The following is a 24,073-nucleotide window of genomic DNA, read 5'->3' as shown; positions in this document are numbered from 1 at the left end:
AAGAGAAAATTTCCTTCGATGTCAGTGAAAGCAGCCCACAATGAGAAATTCTGTTTGGAAAATGATTCAATAGGCTTTAAAAAAGCAAGATATGGCTTAAATCGTGAAACAATATCTATCCTTATACCATATCTTTGACACATATGTTTCAAAACAGAAGAGATGTTGGCAAGAATTGGAAAAAAAGGTAAGAGATGTTGAAAGCATGATCAAAAAGATATCTTTTTAGAAAGCTTCTGAAAGCAGGAAGTGCGTTATCAAGGAACTAACAATTTAGTGGTGAAGTCTCAAAGCAGCAGCCAAGACATTTGAAAGAATTGGTTTTCAAGGGAGGGAATAATGCCCAGGAGACCACACGAAGAAGACAGGACATGAAATTGGACATATGGCTGCAGGGGTTTGTCAAGGTAGCACTAAGCAAATTTCTGCAGTAACATATAAATGAAGATGTACAATATAGATGAAAATTGCAGGACAGGGAACTTGCATGGAAGATCCTTCAAACAAAGTGAGTGGGACAAATCAGCTATTATCAAACACCCTCAACGTAATAAAACCACATTCAATGACTTAACTCTAAATTTATCTCACCCGTTACACAAAATACATTTGGCAATCTACTCCTCGGATGCTGCCTGAACTGCTGTGCTTTTCCAGCACCACTCTAATCTAGACTCTAGTTTCCAGCATCTGCAGTCATTGTTTTTACCTAATCTACCAACACCATTCTATACCCCAAAAGATACCGAATTCTCATTCAGTGACATCTAGCTATCTTTATTCAAGAAACACACCACCATCCATTATATACAGTCAACCAATCAGCAGAGAGAATGTTAACGTGTACAGACCAATTTCAAGCATGGTAGACTGACCGATTAGCAATAAGATCTCACTTTATATCCAGCTTCTTCTACTAGAGCAATAGAGCTTATATATAAAAAAAATTGTTCATGGGATGTTGGTAATTATATTAATGATCTGGATGAAGGGACTAGGGGCTTTCTGGTGAAGTTCACCATGATACAAAGTTAGGCAGGTAGTTCTGAGGAGGTGGGGAGGCTGCAGAAAGATTTAGACAGTTTAGGGGGGTGGTCCAAGAAATGGCTGATGAATTCAATGTGAGCAATTGCAAGGTCTTGCACTTTGGAAAAAAGAATACAGGGATGGACTATTGTCTCAATGTTGAGAAAATTCATAAAGCCAAAGGCATCTGGGAGTGCTCGTCCAAAGGTTGACCTGCAGGTTGAGTCCATGGTTAAGAAAGCAAATATAATGTTGTCATTTATCTCAAGAGGGATGGAATGTAAAAGCAGCGATGTGCTACTGAGACTTTATAAAGCGCTAGTTAGGCCCCATTTGCGCTCCACACCTCAGGAAGGACATACTGGCACTATAGCATGTCCAGCGGAGATTCACACGGATGATCCCGGGAATGGTAGGTCTAACATACGATGCACGGCTGAGGATCCTGGGATTGTATTCATTAGAGTTTAGAAGGTTGAGGGGAGATCTAATTGAAACTTACAAGATAATACATGGCTTAGAAAGGGTGGCCATTGGAATTTGTTTCCGTCGGGGGAGATGCTAGATCCCATGGGCACAGCTTTAGAATTAGAGGGGGTCAATTTAAAACGGAAATGAGGAGACATTTCTTCAGCTAGAGAGTGGTGGGCCTGTGGAATTCATTGCCATGGAGCGTAGTTGAGGCCAAGACACTAAATGTCTTCAAGGTAGAGATTGATAAATTCTTAATCTTGCAAGGAATTAAGGGATACGGGGAGAGTGCAGGTAAATGGCATTGAAATACCCATCAGCCATGATTGAATAGTGGAATGGACTTGATGGGCCAAATGGCCTTTCTTCCACTCCTATGTCTTATGGTGTCACTGACTAGGACAGCATTTATTGCCCACTACTAATCACCCAAAGGGCAGTTAAGAGTCAACCCCAATTATATGGGTTTGGATTCACATATGGGTCAAAACAGATCCTGAAGGATATTTGTGAACAAGGTAGGGTTTTCTGACAATCGGCAAAAGTTTAACTAGACTCTTGATTCTAGACGTTTATTGAATTTGAATTCTATAATCGACTATGGCAGGATTTGAGACCAGGTCTTCAGAAAATTACTTGAATTTCAGGATTAATAGCTTAATGATAATACCACAAGGTCATTACCTCCCCTTTAGTGGAGAATATGCTGCCTGAAATGTTGATACCTAGCAATTTTCAAAGGAACTCTTTTGAAGTAACAAGTGCTCTCTTCAGAGCAAAAATGTTAGATGGTGTAACTATACATTTTTCATTCTCAAATGTTGCAGCTCAAAGCATGAAAAACTTGAAACAACTTTCACATGAATTCTGTGACTGAATTTTGTTCAAATTGACCAGACAGAAATGTGAGAGAATCCAAGTTGTTCTGCTGAGATTAAACTGACTATATATGTATTTGAATTACTTTGAAGTTTAACTTTGTAATATTTCCTCAACTGCAAAATAACCATTTTACGAAAAGTTGATCTAAAAAGTGAAATATTTTTTCAATCTATTGGTAATTTTTATGAAGTTATCAATAAGAGCAATGTGCACAGCAGAGGAAAAATGTGTAATGAATTGTGAAGGACTCTGACAAATTTACTGATACATTTATTCTAATATTGAGACTTATTTATAATGGAAACCATTTTGTAAAAGATAATTGCTTCATTAGGAATTACTATTTAGCCTTTCATATTTGTCTTTAACGTCATGCTGACTGGTTTACTTCTGAAGTACGTTTGATGCTGTAAGCAATGACGGTATGTACTCCATGAAAATGATCAAAATATTATTTACTGATAAAATTTCAGATCATGCAAACTACAGGAATTAGTTTTCAAAAGATTGGCTTTTTAATTGCAAGAAGGACATTGCCTAATAAAAAAAACATCAGTGAAATTAAATTTTGATGTGATACCTCTTTTAAAAAAAAAGCTCGAAACTCCTGAAGAGACAAAACAGACTGGACTTTCATCAGCAAGTTAGAAATTGGGAGTTGGGAATTTTTCCAACTTCACAATCACATATCTATACCAGCAGTGCAAGTTTGAAGAGGACTGGGGCCCAGATTTGACAGCAATCAAAAATCTAAATTATAAACAGTTGAAAGGATTGAAAAAAAGACGTAATAAAGGCAACAAGTGTTTCCTAATAATTGTCTAGGGCACCAATATATGTACTAAAGGAATCTCCTCAGAAATGGCAACAAGACTGTGTTCAAATCTTGGTCAGAATGGTCTTTATACAGAGTTTTTCTGAAGAAAGCAAACAGTTGGCACAGTGATAACAAAGAAACAAATTTGTAAGTTTCATTTAACAACTGATGTGGAGGTATATTAAAAGGTAAAGAACTTCAGGTAAACTAAAAGTTGATTATACAACAATCTTGAGGAATCAAAACAAAAATAAATTCATTGTTCCAACAAAGGGCACAGAGATAATAATCAAACAATCTATTGAGAAAAATAGAAATTAGATAATGTGGAATGAATTATCAGCTGTGAATAACTGAAGTGAAGAACTTGGTGTCGTTAGGTAATAGGATAAAAGAGCATTCTACCAAATATGAAAGAAAGTGGGGGCAAACTCGTGTCACAATTCATTGGGGGTATGTGCTGAAAATCAAGCTCCACTATTGCTGGAGTTGAAAAACTAATCTAACAACCAAAAGTCCACAATTTACTGATTGATGAACTCAGGTTAAAAAAAATTGAAAACAGATTGATTAAAAACAAAACAACAGAAAAGAAATATGAATTGCTAACTTACAACTCTCTATAACCTAAACCCTACCCCTTCATAAAAAAATCCAGATTACTGAATTTAATGGGTTTTTTTTCTACTTATTTCAATTCTTTTTAGTTCTTTGCTGATTAGACAAGGCTGTTTTCATAGCAATGCTGTCTTTCCTTTATTGTTTGAGAATTTACCCCTAACAGTTTTTTTGAAGGTGGTTCTCCATTTTTCCTTCTAAAAAAGAGAAAATAGTGGTGAGTGGAAGCCAGCTAGCTATTACTGAAGACATTCTGGTACCTCCTCACTTGTAGAGAGATGCAAAGATTTTTTGATGCTCTCTTTCCAGCTAGATGTTTCTGTGCTGCATTGGGCCCACACAAACTGTGGTGACATGGTCAGCAACAAATTAAAATGCTGTTGTCAGGCAAATGTTCTTTGGTTCAGAATCCATCAGCAACATCCTGTCTACTACTGCTCTCACTGTTTCATGTGAAAGTGATGTTGTTATGTACAACTCGATGTATTCCAGTAAATATAACTTTTAAAACTGCAGCCATCTCTTTGGTCTAAAGCAGAATATTTATTCATTTTTAAAAAAGTGTAAAATTCAGAAATAAATGAAATAAAAAGATGCAACTTTCACACAGATTAGCTACGGGTATACTTTTGGCACCATTATAGCCTACTATTTTTGGCACATTTTCCACTGCTGTTCTTTCAAATTTTGTGTAAATCAAGCAATCGGTAGAAGAAAACAATGAGTTCTGTCTGTTCAGTCCATTTTGTGTTGTTGTGATGCTTTCAGAGAAGCATTTTTCCCACACCTACAGGCAGATTACTTAAAAAAAAGGTTCTTCACACAAACCATTTTCCAATGCTTGAGCTTCCAAGATATCGACTCTAAAGGCATACCCATTTCAAAATCAGACATCTAACGTTACTGAGAACAGGTCGTAGTGGTCAATGATTTCAAGGACCAAAATTTTCTAGTTCATTTAAAACCTAACTTCTTATGAGGTTTATGCAAACTAAATTATAAAACATCACCATCATTAGCTATCAAATAGGTTACTCAGTGGATGTATGTTACACCACCTACACCATTTAATGGTTTGGTAATGGGAGAATGTGAAGCAAGAAAGATCGCACATGATTCGTTCTGTGTCCAACATAGCACCAATTCAAGTGCAGCTGCAAAGAGAAGTGTAACATGACCAGTGCAAGCAGTAGCTTCTCTTACAAAAAGAAGCTGGAAAATACAGGAAATATCACAACCATGAGTTATTTCCATGCTTAATTTAGCATATTACATATAAACAGCAAAGATATTAAATAGTTCAGTAATGATTACTTTGTCTACATCTGAATTTTTTGTCTTCTCAATGCATCTATTCAACATGCTTTTCTTAGGTAACAGAAATATATGACATACATAAAATATAACCATTGCCAGCTTTATTAGGTTTTCAAAATGAAAACTGAATTTAAAGATAATAAATCCACAATAAATAAAAATAATGAAAAACCAGAAGAAGTGCAGATACCTGTAAATCAGAAACAAAAACAGAAATTAATGGAAAAGCTCAGCTGGTCTGGCAGCATCTGTGGAGAGAAATCAGAATTAACATTTCTGATCCAGTGACCCGTTCTCTGTTCTGAGAATGGGTCACTTGACCCAAAATATTAACTCTGATTCCTCTCCACAGATGCTGTCAGATAAAAATGATTCCCTGTTTAGTTCATATTTAGTCAAGGTAAGTTTATAACTCTGCAGTGAAACAACTTATATAATCAGTTTCAGTATTCATGACAATAAACAGATTTTAACTGGCAGGGCCAAAGATGAAAGAGTTTGTAAAGTAGTTCACATTCAGTATTTAAATAATTCTGATGGAATTCATACAGTACAGAGTAAATCAATTTACTGAAATTGCAGAATTTTGAAAATTGATATTTGTTCTCTGATGCAAACTTTTTTCAATAACACCACTTTATTGCATCAGCCAATCTATTAGCTCTAATGTCAATGGAGACACTTTTGGCTAATAAATAAGGTGACAGCCTCAACCAGGTGTAAATCAATATGTAATTACATTTTAAAAACCTTTATAGTTCATTTCACAGCACAGTACATTATCATTTATTTTTAGAAAGAATCCAAAGAAAAGTTTGGCTCAGTTTTAAATTTACCACCAGCAAAAGGATGTAGATTTTGAACTTGGCAGTGCAGTACAGGAATCCTGCATCAAATCTGCTTGCACAAAGAAAGATGATTATTGGAAATAATCATCTTCGGCACAGAAGATAGCTACAGAAATTGATAAGGTTAGGATTTTTAACTCCTCAGATACTGAAGCAGTCTGTGCCAAGATGCAACAAGATTAAACTAATGAGGGCAAGTGATATGTCTGTCACACAAGTACCAGGAAATGACCATCTCCAAAAAGAAAAAATTTCATAATCTTTCCCTGACATTCAGTGGAACTGCCATTACTGAATCCCTCACCGACAAATCCCAATGTTTCCAATGACCAGAAACTTGACTGAACCATATAAAATTATAAAATCATGAAGGGTATAGATAAGGTGAATGGCAGATGACTTTTCCCTAGGGTGGGGATTTCAAGACTAGTGGTCATATTTTTAAGGTGAGAGGAAAAAGATTTTAAAAAGACCCAAGGAGAAATTCTTCTTTCACTCAGAGAGTGATTGATATGTGGAATAAACTTCCAGAGGAATTGGTGGATGTGGGTACAGTTACAAAGCTTAAAAGGCATTTAGATAAGTACATGAATAAGAAATGCTTGGAGGGATATGGATCAAGCAGAGGAAGCTGGAACTAGTTTAATTTGGGATTATGATCGGCATGGACAAGTTGGACCAAAGGGTCTGCTTCCATGCTGTATAACTCAACGACTCTATATAAATGTGGTAGTTACAAAAGCAGGTTAGAGTTTGGGAGCTCGGTGACAAATAACTCACATCCTGATTCCTCTAAGCCTGCCTACAATCCAGAAGTCAGAAGTCACAAGTGACGGAATACACACTACTTGCTTGGATGACTGCAGTTCAAATAACATTCAAGAAGCTCAACACAGTCAAGAGTAAATCAGTCTACCTGGGCAGCACAAAACGATTACTCTAAATATTCACTCCTTCCACAAGTGACACATAGCGACAGCACCCCAATTCTGTTCTTTCTTCTTGCTGTTGGTTCTGTTGTGGCATCATTTCAACCTTTCTCTCCTGTTTCTTGTCAACTCGTTCAGTCAAATAGAATATCATAGAATCGTCAGCATAGAAACAATACATAATTGAGACTGATATCAGGTACTTCACATAAGCTTCCTTCTACATTAATTAACTTCCCCACTTACCACACATCTCTATTCTCTCACTCTCATGTATGCGTCCTATCTTCCTGAAAATAAGTCAGAGATACCCATTTCAATCATTGCGCATGCCAATGACTTATTCCATCTGCAATATTGTATTTATGCCCTTTGCGCATGCCAATGACTTATTCCATCTGCAATATTGTATTTATGCCCTTATGTTCACAAATTGAAATAGTTTCTCCACATTCTTGCTTACTAAACCCTTTCACAATTCTATTGGATCTCCTCTTTACCAGAGAACAAAAGCTTGTTTCATAATTTTTGATTGTTACTTCAATATGCAACTACAGAAAGGACAAGAAATCACCATTTATTAGAATACCTAATAATTAATACTTTACTTTTCTGAACACTATCACTTTGTGCAGCAAGGTAATTACTTGCAACATGACAATTAGGGTGTTACTTGTAATTTTCTCCTCCTGCTCAGGTCTGCGTAATGGGTGTCTAGCTCTATGCATTTATTGTCCAATTTCAGAGACACAGAGATATGGTCAAAACATTAGATATTTAAGAAGGAGATAGATATAGCTCTCAGGACTAAGGGGATCAAAGGGTATGGAAGCAAAAGCTGGACTAGGGTCCTCAATTGAATGATCAGCCTTGACATATTGAATGGCAGGTTCAAAGGGCTAAATGGCTTACTCCTGTTCCTGTTTCCAGTACCATCTTCGCCTTGATCCCGAATCCATACCACACCTTCCAAATATGATTTCTGGCTTCTGTCATTAGTATTCTCTAGATGTGATGAGACTGTCTTCTCTGTTTAAGGAATCTTGCATCCTGCTACATTTGTGAAGCAGTTTCTCAAGCTGAGTAATACAAACATCACCTGGTTGGCAATGTCCTAGATATTCACAGTTTCCCAAACTCCTCTGTCATGCAAATTCAGCCGAATAATAGTTTCTACAAAAATCTTTTCTGAAGCATAGAATTATAGAATAAAAATATAAAGATCAATCTTTGCCATAATCCTCTGCAATTTTTCTTCTTTCATTAATGAAAGTCAGAAAAACAATACCATAAGTAGGATGAAATGACTTACTAAATTTAAAGCTAAATTTCTGTTCATGCAAAATGCAATCTACTCACCTAGCTATTGTCTCACATTGCAGGTCTCTGGACTAAATTTCAACAGGAGCTATTGAGTCGCCTGAATTCTTCTGACAAATAACTTCACTTTTATCTCTACTAAACTATATCAGCAGCAAATTCTTCAAGTGTTCAATCTTGACCACAAAAAACAAATGGATTAGGCTTTTAAAAAATGTAATCCATTCAACAGAGGATGGTGGTGGTGGGTTGTTTTACAGATTGGAGGCCTGTGACCAGTGGAGTGCCGCAAGGATCGGTGCTGGGTCCTCTACTTTTTGTCATTTATATAAATGATTTGGATGCGAGCTTAAGTGGTACAGTTAATAAGTTTGCAGATTACATCAAAATTGGAGGTGTAGTGGACAGCAAAGAAGGTTACCTTGAACTACAATGGGATCTTGATCAGATGAGCCAATGGTCTGAGGAGTGGCATATGGAGTTTCATATAGATAAATGTGAGGTGCTGCATTTTGGGAAAGCAAATCTTAGCAGGACTTATACTTTAATGGTAAAGTCCTAGGGAGTGTTGCTGAACAAAGACACCTTGGAGTGCAGGTTCATAGCTCCTTGAAAGTGAAGTTGCAGGTAGATAGGATAGTGAAGAATGCATTTGGTATGCTTTCCTTTATTGGTCAGAGTATTGAGTACAGGAGTTGGGAGGTCATGTTGCGGCTGTACAGGACATTGGTTAGGTCACTGTTGGGATATTTCGAGCAATTCTGGCTTCCTCATCAGAAGGATGTTGTGAAACTTGAAAGGATTCAGAAATGATTTACGAGGATGCTGCCAGGATTGGAAGATTTGAGCTATAAGGAGAGGTTGAATAGGTAGGGCTGTTTTACCTGGAGCATCAGAGGCTGAGGGGTGACCTTATAGATGTTTATAACATCATGGGTGGGGAGTCCAGAACTAGAGGGCATAGGTTTAAGGTGAGAGGGAGAAGATATAAAAGAGATCTAATGGGCAACTTTTTCACACAGAAGGTGGTGCATGTGTGGAATGGGCTGCCAGGCGAAATGGTGGAGGCTAGTACAATTGCAACATTTAAAAGACATCTGGATGGGTATTTGAATAGGAAGAGTTTGGAGGGATAAGGGCCAGGTGCTGCCTGGTGGGACCCGATTGGGTTGGGATATCTGGTTGGCATGGACAAATTGGGTCAAAGGGTCTGTTTCCGTGCTGTACATCTCCGTGACTCTATGACTTACTTCCAATTACCCCACTTAATGGAGCTGGCACAGAGGTCAGGCAGGTGGCACACTGGCCAACTGAATATTTTAATGAGCATTCGATTTGATCTGCTCTGCTGATTTATCCCTGGATGATCAGTCTTCCGTTGAGGTGCACAAATTATAAAAGGTTTTAGTAGAATACCATTATTTAAAAAAAAAACATGTAAAGACGTTTTCCTTATGTCCTACTACATGAATTGTATAATCTAACTTAACACATGAGCTGGATCATCTATGGAGTTGCAATTATTGTCAATGTACTGCTCTGCTCCTATTTTTGCCCACGCCGATGGTGCTCTGCATTCCTGGCTAGGCTTTCTCAGTCTGGCTTCTTCAGAAGTGTCAAGTACAGCATTTATCCAAAAATTATCATCACACTGCTACAGCACAGATAAGTGAGAAAGTGGATAGGTTGATAGTGGTGTAGGAAGGCAAATAAAGGATAGTCATCAAGAGGTGTTTTAAGGTCAAGGACAAGTCAAGTATCATCTGATGGGGAGGTGGCTAAACGATGGTGGATGGGGGAATGATAGACATATTAGGTCACAGAGATGGTCAGCTTGTTAGAGGGAGTAAGTGAGGACTGCAGATGCTGGAGATCAGAGTCAAAAAATTCGGTACTGGTAAGGCACAGCTGGTCAGGCAGCATCTGAAGGGAGGACAGTCAATGCTTTGAGCATTAGGTCTTCATCAAAGGGAGTAAACCTGTCAGGGTTGGGGGTGTGGGGGGAAAGCTGGAGTTGTTTGGATGTGGTAGTTAGACTAGGATTTTTGTCTAGCATTTCCAGGTAACTATTCACATGATTTTGTCAAACATTAAGATTGACAAGTTGCCAGGCCCGGACCAGATTTGTCCTCGGTTGCTTTGGGAAACGAGAAATGTAATTGCTTCACCACTTGCGAAGATCTTTTCATCCTCGCTCTCCACTGGAGTCGTACCTGAGGACTGGAGAGAGGCAAATGTAATTCCTCTCTTCAAGAAAGGAAATAGAGAAATCCCCGGCAATTACAGACCAGTAAGTCTCACGTCTGTTGTCTGCAAGATGTTAGAAAGGATTCTGAGGGATAGGATTTATGACCATCTGGAAGAGCATGGCTTGATTAAATGCAGTCAACACAGCTTTGTGACTGCTGTCATGCCTCACAAACCTTATCGAGTTCTTTGAGGATGTGACTAGAAAAGTTGATGAGGGTCGAGCTGTGGATGTGGTGTATATGGATTTCAGCAAGGCATTTGATAAGGTTCCCCATGTTAGGCTCATTCAGAAGGTCAAGAGGAATGGGATTCAGGGGAACTTAGCTGACTGGATACAGAATTGGCTGGCCAACAGAAGACAGCGAGTAGTAGTAGAAGGAAAATATTTTGCCTGGAAGTCTGTGGTGAGTGGTGTTCCACAGGGCTCTGTCCTTGGGCCTCTATTGTTTGTAATTTTTATTAATGACTTGGATGGGGGAATTGACGGATGGGTCAGCAAGTTTGCAGATGACACAAAGGTTGGAGGTGTCGTTGACAGTATAGATGGCTGTTGTAGGCTGCAGCGGGACATTGACAGGATGCAGAGATGGGCTGAGAGGTGGCAGATGGTGTTCAACTTGGATAAATGCGAGGTGATGCATTTTGGAAGGTCGAATTTGAAAGCTGAGTACAGGATTAAGGATAGGATTCTTGGCAGTGTGGAGGAACAGAGGGATCTTAGGGTGCAGGTACATAGATCCCTTAAAATGGCCACCCAAGTGGACAGGGTTGTTAAGAAACCATATGGTGTTTTGACTTTCATTAACGGGGTATTGAGTTTAAGAGTCGTGAGATCTTGTTGCAGCTCTATAAAACTTTGGTTAGACCGCACTTGGAATACTGCGTCCAGTTCTGGTCGCCCTATTATAAGAAAGATGTGGATGCTTTGGAGAGGGTTCAGAGGAGGTTTATCAGGATGCTGCCTGGACTGGAGGGCTTATCTTATGAGGAGAGGTTGACTGAGCTCGGACTTCTTTCATTGGAGAAAAGGAGGAGAAGAGGTGACTTAATTGAGGTATACAAGATAATGAGATTAAAAATCACACAACAACAGGTTATAGTCCAACAGGTTTAATTGGAAGCACACTAGCTTTTGGAGCAACGCTCCTTCATCAGGTGATCACCTGAAGGAGTGTCGCTCCGAAAGCTAGTGTGCTTCCAATTAAACCTGTTGGACTATAACCTGGTGTTGTGTGATTTTTAGCTTTATACACCCTAGTCCAACACCGGCATTCTCCAAATCAAGATAATGAGAGGCATAGATAGAGTCGATAGCCAGAGATTATTTCCCAGGGCAGAAATGACTAACACGAAGGGTCATAGTTTTAAGCTGGTTGGAGGAAAGTATAGACGGGATGTCAGAGGCAGGTTCTTTACACAGAGAGTTGTGAGAGCATGGCATGCGTTGCCAGCAGCAGTTGTGGAGGCAGGGTTATTGGGGACATTTAAGAGACTCCTGGACATGCATATGGTCACAGAAATTTGAGGGTGCATACATGAGGATCAGTGGTCGGCACAATATCGTGGGCTGAAGGGCCTGTTTTGTGCTGTACTGTTCTATGCTCTAAGTAAGTCAAAAGCATCCAGAGTCTTCAATTTTAATTCGGAGTTGGAGACTGTTGTGGATGGTTCCAGATAGCAGAGGAATTGCTGTCAGAGATTTAAGCTTCTTGCACAATTCTATTGGATATGAGAGTGTCAGGATTCTGCAGGGTGTCAACATGTGTCTCGGTGTCCCCAATAATCCAGAGACTGAAAGATCTGAGTCATGCTTTCAAAAGACCAACCATAGGATATATAGCTTTATTTTTATGCCCATAAATGCTGCAGTAGAAATCTTTAGTAAATGCAGAAATGTGTTCATCATGCAGTGCTAGAATAGTTGTTTAAGCAGGAATAAAATAGGAATGAATCAGTGATAGAAGCTTCACTATATATTGTGTGTGAATGGGATATGGTCACTGCTGGCTTTGCCACATTCATTGCCCATCCCTAACTATCTTGGAGAAGGTGGTGGAGAGCTGTTTTCAATGATTTGCTATAATCCTTGGGAGTGTAGTGACAACCATAGTCTTGCTAGGAAGGGAGGGCTAAATATTTTCAGCCGCCCCAAAAAACATGGTCAATGGAACACATCAATTGGGAAAATATGGGAAGATCAGAAAAATTAGATTCTGAATATTGCAAAGAGAGTCTAATTCTGCAACCAAATTTCAAATGGAAAGATGATAATTTCACGAGTGAGCAGACATTGGCATATCTGCATGTATTCATGGTCATTAGGATCTAATCTTGCCTCATTCATATGCAGTTTCTGTTTTTCCTACAAACTGGAGAGAATATAAATGGCAACAATTTCCAACATGATTGTCAGTGTAGGTACCCGACAGCTGCAACTCATGGCTTGTTGGACTTAGGCCTTCATTTTGGACAGGAGCCCCCAGAATTTGTAAGCATGTTTCATGAGCAGTGACCATCTGCACTCCATGTCCATAGAGGTTGGCATCACTCATTCACCAGCCTTAGCACATCTGGAAACAAATCTAACTCGCTTAGAACAGAGTTCTTCATTTAACATTGCACTTTAAAAAGAAAGGTGCCCATGTGCTCCAATGCTGCTGGTATGTCACCTTGAGCACAATATCAAGCACATATGTTATGGATTGGGCAGCGTTTATTCTCTAGGTTTCTGGCTTGCTGTTGTAGTGCTCACTCACTTTGTGCCTATTTGGATGCTCACAGAATTTCTGCAATGCCTTGTCTTTTTGCACTTTGCTGCCTTATTCAGAACTAATAGACTCTCAGTATTATGTAGCCATAACACCTTTTGGTTTTTGATTCCGAAAGCAGAGGAAACAGCTTACCTGCATTGACCCTGACTATCCCTTTATGTATTTTATAGGTTTCATTGAGATTATCTCACATTCTTCAAAACTTTAGGGAATACAAGCCCAATCTCTCTTCATAGGTCAGCTCTGTCATTCACTGTCTTCAAGTCCAGTGAAGACTTTTATTGCATGTCCTCAATAGTATTAATGATAATTATGCCTTTCCAGATCTTTCCAAAGACGACCAAAACTGCATTCAATACATGTGGCACTGTCTAATCAAGCTCCTGTACAACTGAAGCAAGACTTTCCCTGTATCCAAATCCTCATATAGAATCTGATATAACATGATAAAACTGTTATCAATTCTCATTATAAATCATTCAAACAAAATTGAACATGAAAAGTTTTGGAAATGAACTTCATATCAAGAATACCCATGCAACATACAGCAGAGGTTTGTGAGAGAGAATTGTTTTAAAGCATCATCATCCAAATGTAACCTGCAAACAAAGAAAATTGAACTTTGAACATTTGATTTCAAAATCATTTAAGGCCACTATAACCCTAAAAGAAACCTCAATATTTTAGCTGCAAGAGAGAAAACAATTGGATACAGTCTATCTTTAATCTCTGAATCATTCATGAAACATTGGTAACCCAAAGATTTTCTGCCTAGTGTGATTTGCTTCAAGGATATCCTGCTGGGAATCGATAAAAGGCAGCTTAAAAGAATAGGGAAAGAGGTAAAAAAATCCAATCTTTTCTCATGAATAAAGATTATTCTTATAATTTTATGAAAAAGCAAAAATGAAAGCACAGCATGCCAAGTGAGTGAAGTGCAACAAAACAACTTAAACCAACTAAGCATTTTAATTGTAATCAGACAAAAACTGACATCAAGCATAGGAATCATGATGATGGGTCAATAAAAGCTTAGTCAAACTGGTTCAAGCAAAATCTTAAATGACAATTTAAGACAAGTAGAGGAGCTAAGGGGAATTACAGATTAAATCACTGAAGTGGGCTGCCCAGGATTCCAGAGTTGAAGGAATTGAGCTTCTGTGAAATTTGAAGGTGACAGAGATAGGAGTATTGGGTCCATGAAGCAATTTAAACATAAGAATGAGAATTTTAAGTTTGAATTGTTAGTAAGTTGGGAATGAATGGAGGTTAGCTTGTGCAGTTGTGCTAAGTGAATGAGATGCAATGCAGATGAAGATACCAACAACAAAGTTCTGAACAGATTCAAGCTTGTAGAATTTGGTAAATTCAGTGCCTGAAGAAGAACACTGCAAAAATCAAATGTGGATAGGTTTTAGCAGCTGATGATAAAATTAAATTTGATTTTTGGCCCTCATCAAGAACCGTTCTTGTCCTAAGTAAGGAGCCATATGTTTCAATGCTGGTTACCATAGAATATCTCTAAACCCACAAGTTTCTGCATTTTAAAACGTTAAAAATCACAATGGGCCACATTTTACTCAAAGTATTGGATTAGTGATACATGTGCTGTTGATAGTCAAATTAGCCAGCTAATTCATGGAATTGGGATAGTGTGAATTGTGAGTTTTGCAGAACTTTGTCAGACTACGTTGTGTCTGTATTCATTTCATACATTTGCATTTTTTGGTCTCAGCTTGCTGGGTATTTTTAAGTAAAACAGAAAGTGGAGAACCTCAGCAGGTCCTTCAGTTCTGAAGGACTGGACTTGAAATATTACTTGTTGCTCCCTCCATAGATGTTACCAGATCTGCTGAGTTTCTCTATTTCATATTTCCACCATCCACTGTATTTTGCTTTTATTTGGTATTTTAAAGATGTTGTTGGATTTGCACATGAATTGCCCACTAAACCTATTACCATAAATTAGGATGGGAAATTAAGATTCCAAAATTCCTGTTAAAAATATGATTATTGTTAATACAATGGCACTCAATCTCTCAAACCCAAAGTCAACACTTCTATATGTAGGAAATGCTTCTTACGCACATGATTTAACACTAATTCATACACCATAATTCTATTTATTCCCCTATTTCTTTCTCAATACTTCATCACCATCCCTGACTTATCCTAAAGGCTGGGCAGACTCACCACCAGCAGCAACACTGCAATTTACATTTGTGAGAGAATGCCCTTGGCAGGAAACAACACTGACTCTGAACATTATGCAGTCTCACACACAAAAAATCCTCCTGTTCATCACTGCCTACTGCCCCCCTCAGTTGATGAATGCATATTCTGCAACATTGAATAGCACTGGAAGAGGGTACAATGACACAAATGTATTTTGGATGAGGGACTCTAACATCCATAAACAAGTCTGGCTAAGAAGCAACACTACTGACTAAGCTGACTGATTTCCAAAGCACGTAGCTGGCAAACTGCACCTGAGGAAGGTGGTGAGAGATCCAAAATAAGGGGTGTGACAATGCCACTCCTTTAATAAGATACTGCCTAAGGCAACAATCAGGAAAAGGCTTTTAGCTTTGTTTTTAAAAAAACACTTGTACAATGAAAGTGGAGTGGCCAATTCTCCTACCTCAGGGTTTTTTATCCTGGTGGATTTGATTTTAACAAGCAGTCTATTTGAAGCTGCTGATCAAAGAAAGCTGCTGGGGGAAAAAAGGTTCCCTGATTCAAAAAATGTTTCTGGCTGACTCTCTTTCTCTAACACCTATTGTAAGAGCCTATGTTTGAACTTACCTTTTTTCCCTGTTTATGGGATGTTGCAGGAAATTGGAACAGCTCCTTTTATTAAGTTGCAGGGATATTGTGTTAGTTGGGTTATCAAATAGGTATTATTCTAAACTCTGTTTTCTTTTGATTGCGTTTCATTCAGCTAGATTAGATTAGATTTCCTACAGTGTGCAAACAGGCCCTTTGGCCCAACCAGTCCACACTGACTCTCCGAAGAGTAACCCACCCAGACTCATTTCCCTCTGACTAAGGCACCTAACACTGTGGGCAATTTACCATGGCCAATTCACCTGACTTGTACATCTTCAGACTGTGGAAGGAAACCAGAACACCTGGAGGAAACCCATGCAGACACAAGAAGAATGTGCAAACTTCACATAGACAGTAGTCTGAGGCTGGAATCAAACCTGACACCCTGGTGCTGTGAGACAACAGTGCTAACCACTGTGCCACCATGCCACGTTAAATAAATGGTTAAAAAATTCTGTTTTACTTGAAGCCAAGTGGTTTGACCAGTTGCATCACTCCTGGAACATCCACCTCACATCTGCCCAAAACAACTAAAAAAAAATTAGAGTCTGGACTACCTTCTTGAAATGTTTTGAGGGGTCTGGCCTGGTCCATAACAGGGAATAATCAACTTGACCTGATGGTTACCAATTTATTTACCATAATGCATCCATATGGCAATAGTAGTAGGAGTGTTTTCCACAGTGTTTTGTTTCCACAAAGGCTCTGTCTTCATACTTGACACACTATCCAATATGATATTACTTTTACTACTACACTGCAAAATGGAATAGGTCTACCAACCTTGCTTCAATGAAGAGCATGCAGGAGCTCCAGCAGGTGTATCAAAATGAGCTGCCAATCTGTTGAAGCTGCAATACAGACTACATTCATGCAAAACAGCTAAAGCTGCATGCTATACAGAAATGCAAGTGATCCACAACAATGATTAAATGAAACCTCCATGATCAAGTACATCCAGCAATGAATGGCATTATACAATTAAACAGACTGGAGGAGGATATTACATCAATATTCCCAATCACCCCATTCTTAAGCGATGGTGGGATCAGTACAGGAGTAAGAAAGGCCAGCCTAAAAGATTTGCAACCACCTGCAGATGAGTGAATAATCTACATCGTTCTTCTCCTGAAGTTAAAGGAACACATGAATTAGGAGTAGCTCATTTGGACTGTTGAGCCTGCTATGCAATTGAATGGAGTAATGGTTGATCCTCAACTCCAATTTCCTCTTATCGCCATAACACTGGATTCCCTTACTGATTAAAAATCTGTCTATCTCAGCCTTGAATAAATTTGCTGACCCAGCCTATAAAGCCATCTTCAGTAAAGAATTCCAAAGATTCATAACCCTCAGAAGAACTTAATCCTCAACTTGGTCTTTAATGAGTGACTCTTTACTCTGAGATTATGCTGTCTCTTCCTAGATTGTATATCAACGGGAAGCAACCTCTCTGCATCTAACCTGTCAACCTCTCTCTATAAGAAAATCTTCCATTCCTCGAATTAACTTAGTGTAGATTCTCTAGAATGCCTCAATATCACTAGTGATAAAGGTACTGGACTTTGTAATCAAGAGGCCCAGTCTAATTTTCTTGGAAAATGGGCTTAAATCCCACTATGGCAGATAGTGAAATTTGAACTCAAGAGAAATGGGAATTAATAGCTAATCTAATAGCAACAATTGTCATTGCTAAAAGTAAAAACCCATCTGATACGCTAATGTCCTTTAAGTGAGGAAATCTGCCTCCTTATCTGATCTAATCTACATGTGACTTCAGACCAACAGCAATGTGGTTGACTCTTAACTGTCCTCTGAAATGGCTTCAGAAAGCCACTCAGTTCCGGGACAATTAAGGACAGACAATAAATGCTGGCCCAGCCAACAACACCCATATACCATGAACGAATATATTTTAAAAAATTCACTGGAAAGGTTCCAAAATCTAAGGATGCTACCAGTGCATGCATATCTCTGTAGCTACTTTACAATTAAAGGCTGCAACCCCTCAGATCCAGGGGACTTATCAATCTTTAGCCCCAGTAGTTTCCCCAAAAGTGTTTCTATAGATATATTATTGTTTTTATTTCCTCCTCCTACCCCTCCCCAAATTTGGATCTGGAAGCTCTGGAGAAGCAGTTAATAATCTAAAGAGAAGCAGTTAATAATAGAAACCCCCAGGACACTGGGAAGAGATGCACAGGCTCTGGTATATAAAGGTTCGAGAACAATATTTTTTCAAGACTACTCTGGGGCCGTAATTAAGAAGAAGAAATCTTTTGATGATGTTAAGAAAAAAATTAAAAGATTTGAATCTTCAATATTCTCAGAGGTACCCAGCAATACTGCATTTTAATCTTGGGAGAATCTGTTTATAATTTCAACTTGGCGGAAAAAGCAAAAGAATTTGTGAACTCTCTGAAATAACTGACTTGGGATGAGGGTGAGGGGTGTGGGGGGAGTGGGGGAAAAGGGGGGGGGGGAGAGAAGAGAAAAAGATACTTGCAGACAATGGTATAATATTTTTTCTCTTCTCTTTCTTTGTTCTTTTCTCTTTTGTGGTTTTTGGTCATATAGGCTTGGCATTGCTATGGTGTAAAATTTTGATTGTTCAATATTTCATCTGGTTGGTATTTATCTGTTATTTCACTGTTCCCTTTTGCTCTGGGTGAGAGGTGGTTACTTCTTTTGTGTAAAAATGTACAGAGGAACCTTGATTATCCAAATATCAATTATCTGAAAATCGGATTATCCGAAGGAGATCTCAAGGTCCCGATGAAAACATTACATCAAAGACGTGTTTCCAACAGTGATCACGTCTTTTGTTTACAGTGATTAAACAGGCACCGTTCCCAAATGACTGTCTGCCCGCCCTCTCTCGCTCCCCACGCTTTCCCTGGAATTCTACACAGGGGCATACCCTAAACCCCCCCTTCCCCCGATAATCTCTCCAACATTGTCCTGTTCAGGGCAAAGGTGGAACCTGTCAAAAAGTTGTGTGTGTGTGTACACGCATGCGCTATTTGGACACTTACAACACAAAGGCAACTGCAGCAGTCTTGTTGTTGGTTACAGACACATTGGAGAGGGGTGGGGGGGGGGGGGGAGAGAGGGTGTTGTTGGATAGGGTTGGGACGGGGGAGTGTTGGGGGCAGACGGTGGGTGGGGGTGGGGGGATGTTGGTCGAGGTTGGGGGGGGCGGTGTTGCATGGGGCTGGGGCGAGGTTGCTTGGGATTGGGGACAGTGTTGGATGGGACTGAGGGCTTGGGAGTGGGGGCGGAATTGGAGTTGCACGAAATTGAGGGCGGGAGGCGGTGTTGCGTGGGGTTGGGTGCTTAGGGCCAGGGGGTAGTGTTGGACTGGGTTGGGGGTGGGGGCAGTGTTGCTCGGGGTTGGGTCTTGGGGGCGGGGTCAGTATTGTGGGGGGGTAGTGTTGGACAGGGTTTGGGGTGCTTGTTTGGATGGAGTTGGGGAGAATTTCTCAGCGTTGGGGGCAGGATTGAGGGTTTGCTCGGGGATGGGGGCTTGGGGCAGTGGTGGACGGGGTTGGGGGGTTGTTGCTCGGGGTTGGAGGTGGTGTTGCTTGGGTTTGGGAGTAGGGTGTTGTTGGACGGGGTTGGGGACAGTATTGCTCGGTGTAGGGGGTTTGGGGGTGCTTTTGCTCAGTGTTGGGAGCTTGGAGGCGGAATTGCTCGAGGTTGGGGACTTGGAGCCGGTGTTGGAATGGGCTGGGGGCGGGGGCAGTGTTGGATGGGGTTGGGGTGGACGGTGTTGGCGGGGTGTTACTTGAGGTTGGGGACGTTGTTGCTCGGGGTTGGGGGTGGGGGTGGTGTTGCACAGGGTTGAGACGGGGGATGGTGTTGGACCTGATTGGGGGTGGGGCAATGTTGCTCGGGGTTGGGGACGGGGAGCGGTGGTGGACGGGGTTGGGGGGTGTTGCTTGGGGTTGGGGGCGGTGTTGCACAGGGTTGGGGCAGGGGGTGGTGTTGTACCTGATTGGGGGCGGTGTTGGATGGGGTTGGAGGCGGGGGGACCGCTATTGCATGGGGTTGGGAGCGGGCAAGTGGCTCGCACGCTGTGTGCTGCTGCAGTCTTCTGAATGGGGAGCAGACTTTAAAAACTCTGAGCCCCGGATTAACCAAATAAATCGATTATCTGAACGAAATATTGCCCGCCCATCATGTTCGGATAATCGAGGTTCCCCTGTATTGGGTTGAGGTAAGTGGCGGGGGGAAGAGGGTGTCCATTGTTAACTTCCATAAGTGTAAATAACATGTTTTTTTCTATCTATGCATTGCCTGGGTTTGGGCAGACACAGCATTAGCTGGAAGGAATCAGGCTGGCTCTAAGGTTTGGAGTGAATGCCCATTATGGGCGAGGGGGAGATCTCTAGTGATCTGTGGTTAATATGTTTATTTGTTCAAGTTAAGAGTAGTGGTTAGTTTTTTCCTTTAGTAGTGTTTGCAGGGATAGTTTTTAGATTTTATAAAGTTTGTGTCTATTCCACTCACCACACATTGAATGGGCTTCTTCCTCTTGGGGAGTGGGGACCGCTGGCTGCAATGTGCAGTCATGGCTAGCAATCTGTTCAGATGGTGCACCTGGAATGTAAGAGGGAGCCATTCCCCCCATTAAAAGAAAGATGGTGCTTTCAAACCTTAAGGAGGAATGGGTTGACATCATTCTGCTGCAAGGGACATACTTTTTTTTTTGTAGATATTTTTATTGAAATTTAACATTTTTGCAAATTTACAAAAATAAACAAAACTCTCAAATACAAACATTGATGTACAATTAAATCATATATACAATAGTCATAATTTAACAAAGAAAAGAGAAAGAAAGAAAACAAAAAAAGAAAAAAAAGAAACGAAAAAAGAAAGAAAAAAAACCTCAACTTTCTACTAATCTAACCTATAACTAACCAGAGTGTATACCTAAGTCTCTTACATGCTCGGAATGTATAAACATCAAATATAATAAAACCCGTATTCGCGCAGGATTCCTCTCCCAAGGGGCCTCGGAGCAGCCCGGTCTGAAATCTTCACTAAATAAAAGCCCTTGTTAGGATAGCCGAAATATCTGCATTTATATAATTCAAAAAGGGCTGCCATATTTTATAAAATAATTCAGTCTTTCGGTGCACCATATTTGTGAGGAAGTCAAGGGGGATATATTCCATAATTAATCTGTGCCAATTTGAAAGTCCAGGGGGGCCCTCAGCCACCCAGTTCACCAAAATATTTTTCCTTGCACAGAAAGAGAGAATAGAAAATAGTCTCTTCCCATGCATATCCAGAGATGAGAGGTTCGAAAAGCCCAAAAGGAGAGATACAGGGTCCACCCTAATTTCCGTTCCTAAAATTTCTGTCAGGGTATTTGCCACTTTAGTCCAGTATCTGCGGATTTTCTGACAAGTCCACAGACAATGTACAAGAGTACCCACCTCTATTTTGCATTTGGGACACATTGGAGATGCTCCTGCCTTAAATTTTGCCAGTCGAGCCGGAGCTATATGGGCCCTATGAAGTATCTTTAGTTGGATAGCCTGAGTTCTGTTACAGATAGCAATTCTTCTAGCATTTTCCCAAATGTCATTCCACATATCCTCAGAGATTTCTAGCCCCAAGTCCTGCTCCCATGTTTTAAGCAGGTCATCCATGTCTCCTGAGACTCCTTCATGTAGCAAATGGTATATAGTACTAACGGAGGATGCCCCCGCTGGTCGCAAGACATTACGTTCTCTGTCTGATTTATAAAGACTATCTATTAATGTAGTCTTCCTCTGTATATAATCTCGAACTTGGAAGTATCGAAAGAGATCCCCATTAGGTATTCCGAATTTCAGATGCAGCTGCTCAAAGGACATCAGGATCCCATCTTTAAATAGGTCCCCTAAGCATGAGATGCCCCTGGATCTCCAGAGTTTAAAGGTGGCATCTGTAATCCCCGGTTGGAATCCCCATGCGCCTACTATTGGTGCATGGGGGGATGTTTTATGTGAGTTACCCTCATTTTGCCGCATTATATTCCAGGCCTTAATTGTGTTTAATATTATGGGATTTTTACAGTGGTCTGTAATGATTTTCCTCTTATCTGAAAATAAAAGGTTAATAAGTGGGTATTTTACTTGGGAGGCTTCGATATCCAGCCAAATTGATTGTGGATCAGATGAAACCCAATCAGCTATGTAACTTAGTAGGGAGCTTAACTGATATTTCCTAAAGTCTGGGAAGTCCAGTCCTCCCCTTGCCTGTGGAAGCTGTAGCTTCTTCAGCTTAATAAGGGGCCGTCTATGGTTCCAAATAAAGGAGCCCAACCAGCCATATAATTTATGTAGGGCTAGCCTTGGCAGCATCAGCGGTAGCATTCTCATAGGATATAAGAGACGGGGCAGAACATTCATTTTAATTAATGCTATTCTCCCTAGCCAGGAAATCGGAAGGTCTCTCCATCGCTGGAGATCCTGCCTTATCCTTTCCATTAATTGTACAAAATTAGCCCTATACAGCTGATCAAATACTGGCGTGATAAAAATACCTAAATATAAGAAGCCCTCCAGGGACCAACGGAAGGGAAAAGGGGATCCGTCCATTAAGTGGGGTATCATAGCCAGACCACCCATTGGCATGGCTTCCGATTTTGAAAAATTTATTTTATAGCCTGAGAATGCACTAAATGTATTAATAACTTGAATTAGACGAGGCACTGACATTAAAGGATTACTGAGGAATAAGAGAATGTCATCTGCATAGAGGGTAATTTTGTGTTTACCTGTACCAATCCTCGGGGCCATTATATTAGGATCAGTCCGGATGGCTTCTGCTAATGGTTCGATTATCAGTGTAAACAACAATGGTGAGAGAGGACATCCTTGACGGCAGCCCCTACCCACACTGAAGCCATCCGATCTTAACCCATTAGTAATAACAGCTGCTTTGGGGTCATTATACAATGTTGAAACCCATTTGGTAAACACCTGTCCAACGCCAAATCTTTCCAATGTGTAAAATAAATATGACCATTCAACCCTATCAAATGCCTTTTCCGCATCCAATGAAATTACTACTCCTCGTATCTTTCCCTGATGACAGGCTTGGATCATATTCAAGACCCTTCTGATATTATTGGATGATCTGCGGCCCTTAATAAATCCCGTCTGGTCCTCCTTTATAATATATGGCAGTACCCTTTCTAGTCTTAGTGCTAACATTTTTGAGAGAATTTTAAAGTCTACATTTAGTAAGGATATTGGTCTGTAAGATGCACAATCTTCTGGGTCTTTTCCTTTTTTGAGGATAAGAGAAATATTTGCTTCTTTCAGCGTGGGCGGGACACAGACCTGACTATGCGCAAAATTATACATATCCATAAGTGGGTCAACCAATATTCCTGTAAATTCTTTATAGAATTCAGCTTGAAAACCATCCGGGCCCGGTGCTTTTCCGCTCTGAAGTTGCCTAATTGCCTCAAGTATTTCTTGGACTGTTAAAGGGGTATTTAGGGCCGACACCTGTTCCGGAGTCAGGCCCGGGAAGGTCAAATTTTTAAAAAATGACTGCATCCTCCTAATCCTATCTTCACAATCCTGCGATCTATATAGTTCAGAATAAAATTCTTTAAAGGTCGCATTGATCTTTTTATGATCATGAGTCAGGGTACCTGTACTTTCCTTGATGGTCGGAATAGTTTGAGGGGCTTTCTTTTTCTTTGCAAGAAATGCTAAGTATCTACCCGGTTTGTCGCCATATTCATATAATCTTTGTTTCGCAAATAATATTTCCCTTTTAGCCGTTTGAGTAAGCGCGGTGTTTAAAGCTGTCCTAAGAGCTGTAATCCTCTGCAATTTTGTGATAGAAGGTCTATCAGCGTATGCTGTTTCGGCTGCTTTTAGGCGAGCTTCGAGCAGACGCTGTTGCTCTCCCTTCATTTTCCTCTGGGTCGCTGAATAGGAGATGATCAAACCTCGTGCATAAGCTTTGATGGTCTCCCAC

The 24,073-nt window shown here is 40.2% G+C and overlaps 1 protein-coding gene across 2 annotated transcripts in view; it reads right to left on the bottom strand.

Moving 5' to 3' along the window:
- Positions 1 to 24,073, bottom strand: part of lrrcc1 (leucine rich repeat and coiled-coil centrosomal protein 1) — a 194,609-nt gene that overhangs the window by 82,603 nt on the left and 87,933 nt on the right. The window lies entirely within an intron of this gene.

This window comes from Hemiscyllium ocellatum, chromosome 4 (assembly GCF_020745735.1).
Source record: "Hemiscyllium ocellatum isolate sHemOce1 chromosome 4, sHemOce1.pat.X.cur, whole genome shotgun sequence".
Lineage (NCBI taxonomy): Eukaryota > Metazoa > Chordata > Chondrichthyes > Orectolobiformes > Hemiscylliidae > Hemiscyllium > Hemiscyllium ocellatum.
The sequence above is the reverse complement of the archived record's forward strand: the minus strand, read 5'-3'. Positions and strand labels throughout refer to the sequence as shown.